Below are 17,245 nucleotides of genomic sequence, written 5' to 3'. Positions count from 1 at the left end.
ACAGACATATTTCTCATATGGAGACATTTGAACTCTTTTAATATACATACAACAGGTAAGCTCATAAGAGAGACAACTTGTGTTGCAAACTTCAGTTGCCATTTTACCAGTGGAATCAAGATAGTGGAAAACTAAATGTTTGGGTAATATGTCCTCCAAGAAATGTGGACTGGGAGTGGGGTGGGGGTGGGGAAACAGCCCTGTGCTTTGACCTCTTCTGGAATGATACATAGTCTTAATTTTCTAAAGATATGTCTTTTCAACTTGTTTTATCTCTTTGTTTATAAAGTTGTTCTCACTACAGAAAAGACAGTGGGGATATGTCATTTTTCATTTTTAAATTCATGAATTATTTCAGAGGACTTAAGACACACTCAAGAGGGAGATAATCATGTCTGCTAGTCAGCTTCCCAGGGCCAGTGAGGTCATGGACCTTAGGAAAGAATCTATGACAGCCACTTTGTTAGACCAACATAATTCCTTATTACAGTCTAATCATATTCTTAGACACACAGGTAAGTTTAGCTACCACCCCTAAACAGAAGCTGCTTCTTTTGCAGCAAATGAAAGTCATCACAGAAAATCATAACTAAGCATAAGGCAGAGATCAATGGATAGGGGGCACCCAGCCCCAGTGGAAACTCTACATCACATTTCCTTCATGTATTGGTCAGGGGAATATCATTAAAGAGGAGCCAGAAAGATTGCAGGAGTCAGAATACCAGCAAGTCTGCTGTGAAAGTCCCTCCTTTAAATTGATGCATGAACAAGACCAGAACAATAGGAATATCAATGGACATGTTAACCTGGAAGGGGGGAAATTTCACAGGGTTTCATCCCTAGAGAAAGAATCATATGCAACTATTGACTGGTGGGAGAAGGAGAATTAGTCTTTCCCTGGGATGAGCCCTAATTGGTTGTTTAATGCAGAGTGGTTAGCCTGAAGCTATATAACTATATACACACAAACAAAGAAAGTGGCCTAAGCCTGTTGTATTTACATGTATTCATGGATACACACACACACACACACACACACACGCACATACACACACATATGTAGCTAATGTAACCAAGAAAAGAGGCTATCAACTTTAGACAGGAAAAGCATGGGAGAGGTTTGAGGAAGGGTAGTTGGGAGGGCCTGGAGCGAGAAAAGTGACAGATAGAAATAATACAACTACATTGCAATTAAAATATTTTAAAATAAATAAACAAAAACACGAAGAAAAGAATGCACACACACTGTACATACATTTTTATTTTACTTTTTAATTTTTTTTAAAAAAGAAAACAAGCTATCTTTTTTCATTATGCATACCAATCCAAGCTCCCACTCCTTCCCATCCCCTCCACATCCCCTCCCACCCACCCCATCCACTCCATAGAGAGGGTAAGACACATTGCTTTTGGGGAAGGTCCAAGGCCCTAATAAATAAATAAATATATTATAGTATATATATATATATATGTATAATATATATATATATATATATATATATATATATATATATATTCTATATAGACTGAGCAAAGTATTCATCCAAAGAGAATAGGTTCAAAGAAATCCAGTACAAGCAGTAGGGATAAATCCTGGATAAATCTGTCTGCCCCAGTGATGCAACCATCAACTACAATCGGTGGGACTAGTTTGGTCCTATGCTTGTTCTTCCCAATCTGGCTGGTGTTGGTGAGCAAATTATTAAATGATTTCCACAATAAATATTAACAAACTGACAGAAATAATTCTTTTTTTTTTTTTTTTTTGGTTTTTCGAGACAGGGTTTCTCTGCAGCTTTTTTAGAGCCTGTCCTGGAACTAGCTCTTGTAGACCAGGCTGGCCTCGAACTCACAGAGATCCGCCTGCCTCTGCCTCCCGAGTGCTGGGATTAAAGGCATGTGCCACCACCGCCCGGCCAGAAATAATTCTTAACAGGTACCTTGTGAGGGTAATATTTTGATAACTTTTCAAAAGAAATATTAACTTCTGTTAGCTAAGATAAAATTATATACCAATAATGTATTAAATTCTATCCAATCCCTTGTGAAAATATTATATGCATTTTAAAAAATTAAAGTTATTTTTATCTTTCAGTGCTATGTGAGTTAAAATTTGTTTTTATCACTTTCTTAATTCTGTGCAAAATTTATTATATATATGGTAAACATTGCATCATAATTAAAATACACTTTGGAAATTTTAAAATGTCATGTAATTTATTGTCTATCTCTATTATTAATGTTTATAATTAAAATTCAGGTTTAAAGTACTAATACTTTCATTTCCTTCCATTATTCTAATGTCTTAAGTTCATTTTCTTTTTCTAGAGTTTGCGTATGTGTGTGTGTTTCTACATGTATGTCTATGAGTCTATGTGTCTATATATGTGTAGGTATTTTATTAATATAGTACATGCCCCAAGGGCACGATCCTTTTGCTTTAATGCTTTTAATATCACACTGTATATTCTTACACTTCTGTATATGCATATGTATACAAGTACAAACACATGTACGTTTTGTACTGGTGATATATACAAATAAGTATTATTGGTGTACATACAGATATAGAACACTAAAGAAATCAGCATCTATTATAACTTGAAGATGAGGAAATATATTTAGAAAGAGGTGTCTTCAAGATTATAGGAAGCTTAAGAGCCAACAGAATGACAAGTAAAGGACAATGGAAAATAGTTTCAGAAAATGAAATGTGTTACGTAAGATAGAGAGATAGATGAAATTCTTTTTACAGCTTGGATAGGAAATGTCCCCCAAAGGTTCATGGATTGAAGGTGTAGTCTCCCAGTAGGTGGTGCTATTTTGTAAGGTTCTGAATATAAGAGGCTGGACATAGCTAGAGGAAACAGGTCACTGTCATCTTGGGGGTTGCATTTTATCCCCTGTTCTCTCTAGGCTTCCTGTCCCCATAATGGGAGTAGCCTCTGCCACATCTTCTCAACAACATGATATTCTACTTCATCACAGTTCCAAAATCAATAGAGCCGAGGACTGTGGACCTAAACCTCTGGAAGCATGAGTTGAAAATAAACGGTCTCTTACTATAAGTTATTCTCTGTGACATTGTAGTCATAGTTATGAGGAATTAACTATCAAAGTCCTGCATATGAATCAAAATAAAGGGGAAGAACAACACAACACATGTGGGTTTGAGTAGATCCCTTATTCTTGTCTAAGTTTAGCTAAGTTTAGCCTTCCAAAGATGTTAGTGGGACAGGCTTAGCTTCATGGTCAGTAATTAGGAAGATGCGATGAGGTCCTCACCTGCTTCACTCCCATGACTCCCGACCGCCTACTTGGGCAATGAAGACAGCTTCATCAATTCTCTCCCGACAGCCACACAAAATAAATCACCGAAGGCCATTTTACCCTTGCCCAGAGACTTTCAAGAGAGGATCTCAAAGTGAATCTGGGCTGCTGTGTGCCACAAAGAAGACCAGCATCCCTCTTTGGCTTTAAAGGGTGTCCCATTGTGAGAGTGAACTTTAGGTTTTATCTCTCCCTTTGAAATAGAATACATCAAAGTGAGACATCTAAAGGCGAAGACACAATGATCTCCAATCCAAAGCCAAGTTCAAACACACAGAGATGAGTTGTGTTATTATGAAATTGTATTTGCTGGCTGAGATGGGGGGACAAAGAAAGATTAAGTTGCAAACATAAAGCAGACCTTGAAATTCCTATTAGTCTCAGGCCCCAGGGCACATGCTTTTTCGGCAGGACACATTTTTTAGATGTGTGGAGCAACAGCACATGCAACACATGGGGCTTCCCTTTGCTCTCAGTCTGAAATGAACAGAGTTATTAAAGTGAAATTTATTAATGATGAGATGATGGATGAGGAAAGCCAGTTTGGGAAAGCTGTTACTGAGAAATGTTTCCTTCGGGGTCTAGGTTCATGCTATGAAGGCTGTATGGAGTGTTAGCTATTACAGCTGCGGCAATGGCTCTCACACCTCAACTTTCTAAAGCATATTTTTTTTTTGAGGAAGGCACACCTACCTAATTGTACCTGTGATTTAAACCTTAAATTTCAATAAACTATATGTGCATCAATCATGTTAAAGGATAAATGCTTTCTGCTACAAAGAATTTAAGTTTAAAGAAACATTTTAAATCCTTCCATTAAGAAAAATCTTGTCATCTATTACTCTTTTGCCTGCCGATGCCCGGCTAGTACACAAATGGTTTCTATGGCCATTTCCTATCCACTCTCTACTTTAAAATGCCAGCCACAGGACAGGTAAAACCTTGATTCCTTCTCCATACCATCTTTTATTATCTCAGTTGAGGGGCTCAGAGCCAGACCCCAGGACAGGGTCTTGAGTGAAAGGTGCTGACAAGGAACTAGGAGCAGGGAATCAGGTGGCAATGCAGGAAGGAAAGCGGTTAACCAAGCAGGGGTACTCTGAGTCCCATCACCCTTGGTAAATGCAGATGGTTTTCCTGTTCATATAAGACACTTGCCTCTCTAGGGCTCCTTTGCTTTGCTGATCGTTGAATTCATGTTGTGCAGGGATGTGGAAGAACAATCTACACAGTGCTAACTGCTGAGGACTTACACCTAGCTCCCATTCGTACTTCTTTTGTTTTTACTCTAACTCTTTGGCGGCCCTGCCACTCAGCTTCCAAAGAGTTACATGGAATCTTATTCTTTCTTATGAATGCTCGGCCTTACTTTGGCTTGTTTCTTACCAGCTCTTCTTAATTTAATTTACCCCATCTACCTTACCCTCTTGGCTTTTACCTTTCTCCATTTCTGGATACCTTTCTTTAATGATTCTGTGGTTTGCTATGTAGCTGGGTGGCTGCCCCCCGATCCTCCCCTTCTCCTTTTCTCGCTCCTAGATCTCCACTTCTCAGATTTTCCCTCCTATTTATTATCTCTGCTTGCTGAACCCACCTACTTCTCTCTCTTGCCTTGCTATTGGTTGTCCAGCTCTTTACTAGACCGATCAAGTGTTTTAGGCAGGCAAAGCACCACAGCTTTACAGAGTTAAACAAATGCAATCTAAAAAAATACAACAAATCTTTGCATCACTAAACAAATATTGCACAGCATAAACAAACGTAACACATCTTCAGCTGATATTTCAGAACACTGATTTATTGATATCAACTATCATTAGTATTTTAAAAGTTTATTTATTTGATTTTATGTTGTATGTTTTTTCTGTCATATATGTATACACACCATGCATCTTCCTGGTGCTGCTGGAGGTGAGAAGAAGCGATTGAATACTCTAGAAATGGAGTTATAGATGCCTGTAAGCTGCCACACAGTTACTGGGAACCAAACCTGAGTCCTTTGCAAGACCAAAATTTTGCTCTTAACCACTAAATCATCTCTCCAGCCTCCAAACTAGCATTTTTTATTATTAAAACTACACTCTTTATTGACAAATAAATACCATTTTCGTGGAGCTTCAGGTTAAACACTGCCCTCAAAGGCAAATTATATTATTCTTTCAAAAAATAACAAAAAACTCTTATGTTATATATCTTCCCTCCGGGTCTGTACCCCAAAGATCTGTGGTGCTTCAGTTTGTTCATAGAGATCGGTTATATTTGAACACATTAAGCATTTCACCGGAGCTGCTGGAGCTCCCACAGTCCTTTCTCATGTCACTTTGCAAATGAAAAGGGCATGGTTTTGAGAAATGAGTCCACCTGAGCCTGAATGAGAGGAGCCCAGGAAGCTCCTGTCTGGCATCATTTCAGAGATTAGTACGGGGTTTGTGAGGCTGTCAGCGAGATGCCAGGAGCAGCACAGAAAGCCCTATCTTCTCCCTTTGTCCAGTCTAAATGGAAATTTGAACTTTCATGGCAGTTTGTTTGCCTGTTAATGCCTGTGCTCTGTCAACCTGAAGATGGCTTTAGATTTCGTAAATTAGGTATGGTGGGTGGCTTAAAGAAGAGGTCATTTCATTACCTAGGCTCCATTTCAGAGTCAATATGCACGGAACTCAAACCCATGGGATGCTGTCTGGAGGGGAGGATGTCAAGGGCCAGCAGCTGGTCAGAAGTAGCCTCATGCATGCCTCCCAAAAGATAGAAAACTACAACGAAAGAATAAAGGGTAAGAGTACACCGTGGTCTAATTAGCATTTGCTTCTTGTAGCCCTGGAAATGTCAGTCACCAGTTGGTAGCAAAATAAAGATGTAATGTTAGTGATAATGAATTAAATTGTGGCCATTTGCATGGGAATGCCATGATAATGATCTGAAATTACCATTGTATATATTCCCCTTGACAGTTCAAAATTGGACTCCAAGCTAATAGTGTTTTGGATGAACTTTAAACCAATGAAATTGCTTTGAGTGAGTACACTCCTTTTGGCAAGCCATGTGGATTTCAGAAAGTCAATTTACCTCTGCTTTGTTCAAGCTGTTTGGTAATTGATGAACATACCATAAAAGTTTTAATGAATAACCCAGGGACCATTTAACTTATTTACTAGGTAAAAGTGCAATGCATTTGATTACTTTCTCTAATCTGGCTCTCCAAATGAAGCCGATTCAGAATAAATATAATCTCCCCCTTCTTTTTAGTTTGCACAAAACATTGAAGGCAAATATTTTCCGAGAGTCTGAATGAAGGAGCTGCATTCTCTCCCATTAGCTTTGATTTATACCACAATTGCAAGACTCAGACATTGCTTAGGGAGAACGTATGTCTGTGTGCTTGAGAGCTAGAGGCTGTGCTGTAGTGGGGATGTGGCAACCCGTAGAATCAGCACATATCTTCACAGCATCTGTTGTGTGAATAACTCCACAGCACTCCATAACTGAGAAGCAGTTAAAGTAAGATACATCCCCCCACAACGTTCTCTCTGGCCTCCTGCAACCTAATTACACTATCATGTGCTTTCATAAGTAGATCTTATTACGGGATAAGTGTTCACATGTATCTTAGTTTCCCATTCAATTGTGTTTCTTGGCAAGCTGTTGTAGTGTGCTGTTAACAACTCAGCTACATACACAAGGAAGGTCGTGCTAAAGTTAGCATAGAAAAAAGCTGTGCTCAGCCATAGGGTCCCAGCTGAAGCTCCTGCAGATCTGGGTTGGATTTATAGCCTCAGCATTAAGTAGCTGTGTCTTCTAGGGAGCATTCATTCTATTCCTCATGCCTTAGTTTCCACATCTGGGATTATGAACTGCATAGAGTCTGCTGTGAAAATTACACGCGAGAACTCACGAACCAGGGTTCTAACACTCATTTAGGGATTTTAAATTGGAGGGTTCACAAAATGCAGATTCTGGCCTCCACCCACATTGATTCTGATCTAGCACTTCTAAGATGGGGCTTGAGAACGTGTGCATTTCTATTAAGGTTTCAGGTAATGTTAGTTCAGGGGCCACACTCTTGTGAGAATCATTCATGTTTGGGGGTGTAGCTGTTGGAAGGTTCCCTTCCCTTAGTCTAGTGGATGGCCTCTCACCCAGACACATATGTGTAGCATTAATCAGATTTAGTGAATTTCTCAAAAGTAAAGGAGTAGGGTATGAAGTTTGGATGGTTATTGGGAGGAGGTTTGGGGGAGTTGTAAAGGAAGAAATGGGGGGCTGAAAGTGATCATTAGTGATAGCTACTAACTGGAAAGATGAAAACTGCCCGAGAATTCATTTTTTTCCTACTTTTGCTTATTCTCCTAGAGGTTTCCAAGCATGTTTTATTCTCCTGCGTCATTAACTTCTCCTAGAAACTAACATAGTCAGTGTCTAAGGACTGAAGAAAATGGAGTTCTGAGTTTCAAAGCTCTAGAAAGGGCAAATTCTAAGTGACTTCGTTGTATCCTTGATTAAAGAACAGACGCTGAAGTCATAATGTTCTGATGTGATCTTAACTCTTTATTGTCCATGTGCCCTTTGTTCAGTTTAAATTCTGTAAACTCTTCTTTTCTCACTTGTAAAATAGGTGTATTGATGGTACCTAGATCCTTAAAGGGAAACTGAGACCTGGGATGTTCTTAACTTTGGTCAGAGAAACAAACATTTTTTTTTCCAGTGGGCAGTAGTCATTGCTGAGACTTGTGACTGGACAAAACGCAGACAATAATTGACTATGAGAGTTTAGCGCTAAATGGAGTAGCTTTATCCTTACCCACCAAAGCTTAGGGAACACTGGGGAAGATAAAGTGGAGAGAATATAGGAGCTAGAGCTGTGGAATGCTAGCTTCCAGATGTGATATGGCTATTGCACTCACAGCAGATGTGGTCACCTCTACAAGATCTGTCCAGGGTCAAGTCATCCAAAACTCTAGCATGACTCTGGTCTGAAAGGTTCCACTCTAAGCTAGGGAGCTCTTGGCAGTGGATAGCTACTAGCGGAAGGAGAACCATTCACGTTTGCAGATGTAGCTGTTGGAAGGTTTCCCATGGTCTAGTGGATGGCCCCACAACTACATACATATGTGCAGCATTAATCAGATTTAGTGAACTTTTTAAAAGAAAAAAGTAGGGTATGATGGGAACGTATTGGGGAAAGCCTGGGGCAGTTGGGAGGGAAGAAGTTGGGGGATGTATGCGATCATGCTTTTCTGTAAACATGTATAAAGTTTTCAAAGAATAAATTAACAACAAAATAAAACAAAAGCCCTACACTTTTGTTAAATACCTATATAGAATTCCATTGGATGGACTGAATATAAATAGCTTACTACAACTATGAAGGTCACAATGAAGGAATATCTTTTGTGTATAACTTTGAACTTTTCTCACGAATTATGATGACTTAAAAATGTTCAATGGTTCATCATTCATGCAAGTTTTAAATGTTTTGAGTGGTTAGTTACACAGTTAAAAATAGAGCTTATTGTATCACATGACTTTTGTTAGCTAATGATCATTCATTCACTTATTGCGTTTGAATTCCAGATACCTGCTGTACTTTTAATTACAGAATTAAATAAGTATAGATTCATTTTTTTTCCTAAATGAACAATAGGTCATAAGCAAGGTACAGTGGTTGGAAAGTACTGTGTGTGGACCTGTTTCTGAGGTCATGGTTGTCTATCCAAACTTAGTTTATTCTAGTGTGTGGCCGGCTTTGAAAATTGCCACACTGACTAGGAATTGAATGATGGTGCAGACCAGGAACACTGTTGAGATTTACTGCATCTTGCTGGTTTTAACAAGACTTTACCTCTAAACCATCAGATAAACCAAACCAGTGTGACTATAATTCAATCCATTCAACCCACTTGGGGGACTATTTTGTAATTTAGTGGGAGAGTTAATGGCGGCTTCACCTTCTCCTCCTCCTCCTTCTTCTCTCCCTCCTCTTTCTCCCTTCTCCCCCTTCTCTTCTTCTTTTGCAGGTATAGTGATTCCCTTTGCAGCTGTGATAAAAATGAAAACCATCGGGGTGTTCTTTATTGTTAAATCCTCAAATTAGACGTATATAGGTTTTCTCTGGTCTGTATCAAGTCTCTGTGACTAAGAACCACCTTACTTTGTTTTATGTGGTTGGGACATGTCAGTCAGTGATTTTCTGGGAGCAACATATTAAACCCGAGGCCAGATAGTCTCTAGATTAACAGTCTGTTTTTTTACAATGTTTCTTAAATACTTACTTTATTAAAAATCAAAATATGCCCGAAAAATACATTCTATGAGAACAATTTCTTTCAATGGGAAAGAGGATTTCTACGAATCCTAATAAAAATGAACTGCTGAAACCCTCCTCTGGAGTTTTCCCATGGTTAGCCAGCAGGGTCTTCTCTGAGCCATTTACTGTGCTGTGCTCAGAATCCCTGATGTGCGGATGAGCCGAGCGCTTCACATGTGCTGTAGAGTAATTCGATTTGTTTTCCCTGGGTGGAGATATTAAGTTCTAAAAAATAGTAAAATGTGCTTGCAGTGTTTGAGAAAAGTAAGAGCTTCCTTGTTACTGTCTTTTAAGCCTCTCAAGAAGCCTAGAAAAGCTTTGGGTTGAAAGAGTTTGCTCAAGTTCATTCCATTATAAGCATCTAAAGTATTCAGAAAAATAACCAACAATAGACGTCATGGCCCAGTATTGCTGGCCCTGTCTGAATAAGCCTTACTGCCACTTGTTGGTATTATTTATTAAGAAAATAAATTGTTTTTCTTGTCTTCAAACATAAAATGATGCCCCCCCCCGCATTATTTATAGTCTTGTTGAAGCCAATCTGACTTTAGTGCTTTTTATGTGCGAGGCGTTATGCCCAGTGCTTTATGTGTTATATCTCATTTAATCATTCATCTGGACATTTGTGTGCAGAGCAGGTGAATGGCACCAAGTTAAGCTTGTGACTTACAGAGTATTACCCATGATGGTTTGAAAATACCAAAACTTCCTGAGTAGACGACCCGACGAATGCTTTCTTCTAACATGTGGCACTATCCAGTGGCTCAGAAAAATTTGCTAGGCTTGCCTCATTCCTTCTCTATTAACTGTAAGTGACTCAAACATTCATGTGTTTGCACATGACAGGTTAAGACCCCAGTTACCAGAATCAGGCTTGTATGGCTGGAATTGGTTCAAACTGGAACCAGGTGTAACGTGTTCAGTTCTTAACAAACACTAGCAGGGAATATGAGTGGAGAAAGATTTATTATCCAGAGCAGGTCAGGAAAGCATGGGAATTATTACCAAAACATACTTTCTCTGAACAAAAGAAGTGGGGATAATTTTTAGGAAGCCTGTGTGTATTCACATGGGATAGTATGTAAGGATAATATATTCTTTTTTTTTCTTTTTTCTTTTTTTTGTTTTTTTCCCCCCTCCCCCCATCCCACCCCACCCCTATGTTCCCATTTTTTGTCTGGCAATCTTGTCTACTTCCAGTATCCAGGAGGATAACTATATGCTTTTCTTTGGGTTCACCTTCTTATATAGCTTCTCTATATATTCTTGAACATGTTCAATTAAGGTAGTATATTCCTGAGTATGTTTGTTCGATTTAAGGCCAGTGCTCCAAAAAGAAAGAGGATAGATATATTTTAGAGTGTGTCTAGCTGAAAGTTGTCCTAATTTATTTTTTGTTGCAATAATGAAACACCAATCAAAAACAACTTAGAGAGGAAAGGTTTTATTTGGCTTGCAGGTTACAGGTTGCATCCAGGGATGCAAGGGCAGGGGTGTGGAACAGGAACTGCTTTACTGTGCTGCTAATGAACTTACCATGTTTTTCTCATCCAATTGTGTATTACTCTCAAATTTCTGGCCCTCTGGTTCCGTATTTGATTCTGTGTGTTAGATCCAAAGCTTTGTGTATGGTAACATGCCATATTGGACTCATGCTCCAATGTGCTTTGATATCAGCACGATGGCAAGAGTTATTAAGCTTTTATAGATATGAAATGCATTATTACATGGCGTACTGGCTAGTTTTGTCTGTCAACTTGACCCAAGCTAGAGTCATCAGAACAAGGAGCTTCGACTGAGGGAATGCCTCCACGAGATCCAGCCGTAAGGGATTTTCTCAGTTAGTGATCAATAGGGGAGGGTATAGCCCACAGTGTGTTGTCATCCCTGGGCTGGTGGTCCTGAGTTCTATAATAAAGCAGACTGAGCAAGCCAGGAGAAGCAAGCCAGTAAGCAGCACCCTCTGTGACCTCTGCATCAACTCTTGCCTCTAGATGTCAACCCAGCTTGAGTTTCTATTCTGACTTCCTCCAATGGTGGACTATGATTTGGAAGCTTAAGCCAAATAAACCCTTTTCTCCCCAACTTGCTTTTTGTTCCTAGTGTTTCTTCACAGCAATAGAAACCCTAACTAAGACACATGGATAGGTAATGAGAAAGAGCTGGAACAATAAGCCAGATGTGACGTTTAGATGAGTTACTAGTAGGGAAGGTGATAGGGAGCATGACTGGCGAAGCTATGTGTTGATGGGATGGCAATATTGTATGGTTTAGAGGTTTGGAGTTCTTTTGTGTAAGCATAGCTGGTCATGATGTCTCGACATGGGTAGAATGCTTCTTTTCAGGGGAAGCTGCTCTGTTTTTCTTGCATGGTAGACTGAGCCTATGATGTTTAAAAGTCACTGACGGTGAGCTGGCTTCTGTATGCATCTAATCTTAAAAGGGCATTTTTTTCAGTCTGTCCTTTTGTGGATTCTAGAAACTTGTCATGGAAAAAAAACCATCTTGGACAGTTAACTACGAAAGGAAATTAGCTCTGGATGTGCCAAAGCCTTTACAGCTTTCGTCAGCAGCTCCATAAATCGTGGTCTCTAAGTCTTTTCAACTTGATGGTTTAGAATATCTTTAAGACACCTGTGCTAGGCCACTCTCTGTTAAACCCTGGAATGTGACACTGGAAAGCACCACAATGTTCTGCTACACAGCAGAGAAGCTGCCACCTCTGCTGCCCACCCTAAAGGAGAGGAACCAGCAGCTCAGTTTTCTTCTTTCCCGGGTTCCTGTCCTTGTGATGATCAAGCTGTGATGAGTTTTTACATGTCCACATTGCTCCTCTGCCTCAAGTGCCTCCTGTGTGTCAGGTATAGTTTAGACTGCACTCAGGTCCGTCTCTAGTTTGCGTGCTAGTTAAAGGAAGTGTGCCAAGTGTAGCTGTCAGAATAACAGAGCATTTCATTTAGGCCGGGGAAAGGCGAGGTTTCTGGAGGGGTGTGCAATCTGTTTTTAGGTTCTTTCCATTACATGGCTCTTTGTGTCCTCCTCCCTGTGTTATCCTTGAGTCTTTTACTTATATTCAACAGAATACACTTGCTATATAATTCGAAGCTTCGGAAATAATGCTTGCTTCTGGCTGTATTCATTTTTCTTGTAGACAATGGCCTCTCTATTCTCACAAAGAGGGTAAGCATGATGTACGAGGTAGATCATCAGGATGTAATGGGCAGAACTTGCTTTTGCTAGTGCATCACTTAAACAGGACCAGGGAGAGATCCTGGTGGTACTCTATACCTTTAACACGGTCTTCCTTTTCCCCTCCTACAAGACAGAGAGGGACTCAATGAGCAGAATCAGCGATTGGGGTTTCAGATGGCTGCCTTTGGTAGAAAGATGTCTGAGTATTGGGCGTGGTGGTCGGGTAGATTTAGAGCTGTGGTTGGGTACATCCTTATGGTGCTCTGTACTCCCGTTGAAACACCTTGTTTTGAATGAGAATGGTAGAGTGGCTAGAAAGGGAAACAAAGATGCTTCTGTCCTTAAATTTGATAACCCGGGGGCTTTGAAAAATAGCACTGGTATCAACAGTTTTAGGAAAGCTGTGTTCTTACTTATTAGCAAATATTGAGAAAGAGGAAATGAATAGCCCCATTTGGATAGCTTTCTCTGGGAGAGTGTGTTTGCGGTTGCCTGTGCTGGAAACAGAAGGCTGTAAGGGCCAGTTGTGGCAACATGGTGCTGACATGGATTTCTAATATGAGTAAGCTAAAATACGGCTGATGATGTACATTTAGCGGACTGAGAGTCAGCACAAAATGGCTGAGCATAGACCCCAAAAGTAAATAGTGGTGTTATACAACTAATTCTGGGAGAATTCCGCTGTGATGTGGACTCTGCCTTGAGTTCAGATCACTTTTGCCAGCCTGTGTGTGTGTTCTTGTCCGTAGGCCTGTGTGCCTGCCTCATCTGTGCATGTGCCTGTTCCTGCCTCTGTGTGGCAGGTGTACGACGACTGGTCTTGTGTTTCCTGCACAGCGACCTGTGTGCTGGTCAGCGAAGTATGAATTATCTGCTGATACCTCCTCCAATCTCTCCAGTCTCTGGGTTTGCTGTCACCTTCATCCCCATTTCTTGGCCTTACAGCATGGACTTCACAGCCATGGAGCGCCCAGGGGAGTCTCTAAAAGAAAAACTGCGTGTGACAATTATTAAAAATGACAAGAGGAGAAATAGCAACACTAAATCAAGCCTGCTGCAATAGGAGTGAAGACTGTTGAAGCAGTGGGGACAGATCGAAATCAGCTTCTCTGAGACAAAGACAAGGTGTGCTGGGTTAGCTAGAGGAGAGGTAGCGAGAGCTGTGCACGGAGGATGGTCAGCATGGCTAAGCATTTGTGCTTATTAACTGTGCTTGCTGAAGCCAGGTGCCTGCCTTCCCAAACACATGGGAGGCAGGGACTCTATCTTTCTCTATAATTGTATTTCAGAAGGATTGTACTTCAGAAGTCTAGCTTCCAGAACCAGAAGGAAGACTTCCCTGTAATGGAAACCAGCAATAGAGTAGAAGATTTACATTTCCATTGTGTGGGAGAGGCACGGACACACATTTCCTAGAGTAGGTACTCAGGGGCCTCTTGTCAAGGGTATTACAAGCACTTGGTCAAGTAATTATTTCTTTCTCATGGAGTGGAGTGAATGGAAAACAGGCATGGGTCTCCTCTGATCCTCTGATCTGCTTCTTGATCCCTGTGGTTCCCTTGTCAATGGTATTGACTTAACCTGCTACCTGATGCGCCTCAGCCTGGAATTTTTTTTTTTTTTTTTTTGCATAGTCCAGATCGTGAGAGGAAATCCACATTGTAAGTTTATTCTAGAGTTGCATGAACGTAAGGTATAAAAATGATGATTTAACATTGTAGAACCAATAGGTTCATGGAATGGGGGTAATATAAAATAACTAAAATCAATGTGGTAAATGGTCCTGTGTCCAGACATTATGCATGTGAAGAATGTTCAGTGGGGGCAGAGGTGACACCTCAGTCAGTAAGCCAAGTAAGCACGAGGTCCTGAGTTAGAGTCTCAGCACTCTGAAAGCTACACATGATGGCATGCATGTACAGTCCTGGCACTGGGGAGGTAGGTGCCAGGTATATCTGCTCCTCACTGGATAGTCAGTCTAGCTTCATTGGCAGATGTCAGGTCAATGAGAAATCCTTACTCAAAAAACAGAGGTGAATGACCCCTAGAAAAAGGAGGTCCCGAGGTTGACCTTTGGCCTCTGTAAGTGTATGTCACACATATGCACCGGCACACGTAAATGTTCAGTGAAAATTAATTCAACTGCAGGCATGTAGCATAAAATTATCAATGGAGAACAGAAATGTAATTCATAGGCCACTGCTTCCCACCAGTCACGGCCACATACATATTAATAAAAGTGTGGGATCCTGGATGAAAAGGTTTTATATTACCTCCCTGACGGTGTTGCCTCTGGGAGCAAAGGCTGGACATGAGTTTGGGCAGGGTGATGAGTTTCTGTCGGGTCTGGAGCATTTGATTTCTCATGAAGAAGTTCAAATCAAATCTGACAGAGTGTGGATTTCTAATTTTTAGGAAGGAAGCATTTCTTTTTCTCATTCTCTTTGGAATTTCGATAATTTTCAAGGGAAAGGAGAGAGGAAGGGAAATCCAGGGGTGTTCCCTCCTCCCTTAGTACCCCATCTCCTAAAGAAGTGGGGGAGGAAAATTGAAGATGGATTTAGGGAACAGCCCCATACCACACGGTGCCTGAGGGGCTGCCATACACAAGCATTCAAACAGGCTGTCAGGGAGGTGCTGATTGTTTTGGCTGCTTCTGCTTTCCTTTGATTGAAGCAGCACAGGTTTTAAGAGCTTCAAACCCCAGCCCTGATCTGAAAATGAAGTTAGGTGTTTGAGAAACAGCTGTTGGAAACAGCTAGGCTCCCTCTGGAGCCACTGGTTGGCTTCAAAACAGCTGCTGGAAGGGAGGGAGGCAAGCGAATTATCTCGGGCATGTATGTGTTGTGGTAAAACAAAAAGGCTTTCCCTAAATAAAGCATGGCTGGCTTCCCTATGTTGAAGGAAACAGGTCTTCCCCCACCTGTCTGTATGTTTCCAACAAGGAACTTACAGTACCTTCTCTCTTCTTTTGAGCTCTAGAAACCAGAGAGGACCAGTCTAATCAGTTCTAATCGGTGGGAGATAGATCATAACAGTTGGTTCTTGTAGCAATATGTTCCCCATCTAAGGATTTAAGTGTGGAGAAAGATATCTGAAAAAAAAAACCCCTCAATATAATAGAGCCATTATTTGTATAACATTTACATTGTATTAGGTTTCTAAAAAAGTAATTTCAGAGATAGTTTAAATACCTGAAATGGTGCAAATACTCAGCCATTTTAAAATACAGGGACTTGAACACTATTTGATTTTGGAGCCAATCCCCCATGAATGCCAAAAAACAACTATAATTAACCTTTAAAGACTCATTTCTTCTCCTTTGCCACTTGAATTAGACCCTTGATGATTTCATAATCATAAAGAACTTGGGAAACGGTAGAATACTCTCGGCTAATCTCATTTATGGGCACATGCATTTTATTAGAATAATTTATTAGATTATTATTAACTATTCCTAATTCACGTGAGACTACTCCAGTTTTAGCACGGAAAGACTGGTATTGAAAAGCTACAGGGTATTGGACCAAACGGTGACTGGTGCGCTATGGTTTAGTCCTGAATGCCAGTCAAATGCCCATTTATTTAAAGGTTGGACCCAGGGTGGTGCTACTGGGAAATGTAATTAGAGGTGATGCCTAGTAGGATGTCTTTAGATCACTCGAGTACCATCTCCAAAGAAAGTGTGAGATCCTAGTCCTTTCTTCTTCATTTTCTTTCTGACCACAGGATGACGAGTTTTGTGCTAACTGTTTTACATACTCTCCCCATAGTGTGCTGCCTTACCACAAAACCATGGAATGGGGTCAAGCAAGCATGGACTAAAATCACTAAAACTATGGACCCAAATAAACCCTATTTCTTTAATAGTTTATCTCAGGTTTCGTTACAGCAAGAGAAAGCTGACTGACAGTGGCTACCCTGCATTCTATTCTGGCATGTGACAGGAAGTCAGGATGTTTGGAATCCTCCATCAATTTTTAATCCTAATATCAATTTGATGGATAATGAATCTTACTGTTTTTTTAAATATTTATTTATTATGTATACAATATTCTGTCAGTGTGTGTGCCTCAGGCCAGAAGAGGGCACCAGACCTCATTACAGATGGTTGTGAGCCACCATGTGGTTGCCGGCAATTGAACTCAGGACCTTTGGAAGAGCAGGCAGTGCTCTTAACCGCTGAGCCATTTCTCCAGCCCTGAATCTTACTGTTTTATCTTGTTATTAGTCTAGAACTTTTCTTACTATGCTAATAGCAGAGATAGCAGGACACACAATATTTTATTTTTCCTTATACCCTTCATCCAACTTTGTTTTATAGATGCTGTGCTCAGATGACTGCCCCAACAAAAGCACTTAGCTAAAAATGGGTTCCCAGGGTGGCACTAACGGGAGATGCTGCGGACTTTCAAGGTGGAG

The sequence above is a fragment of the Arvicola amphibius genome, chromosome 15 (assembly GCF_903992535.2).
Source record: "Arvicola amphibius chromosome 15, mArvAmp1.2, whole genome shotgun sequence".
NCBI classification, from domain to species: domain Eukaryota; kingdom Metazoa; phylum Chordata; class Mammalia; order Rodentia; family Cricetidae; genus Arvicola; species Arvicola amphibius.
Note: the sequence above shows the minus strand (reverse complement) of the source record.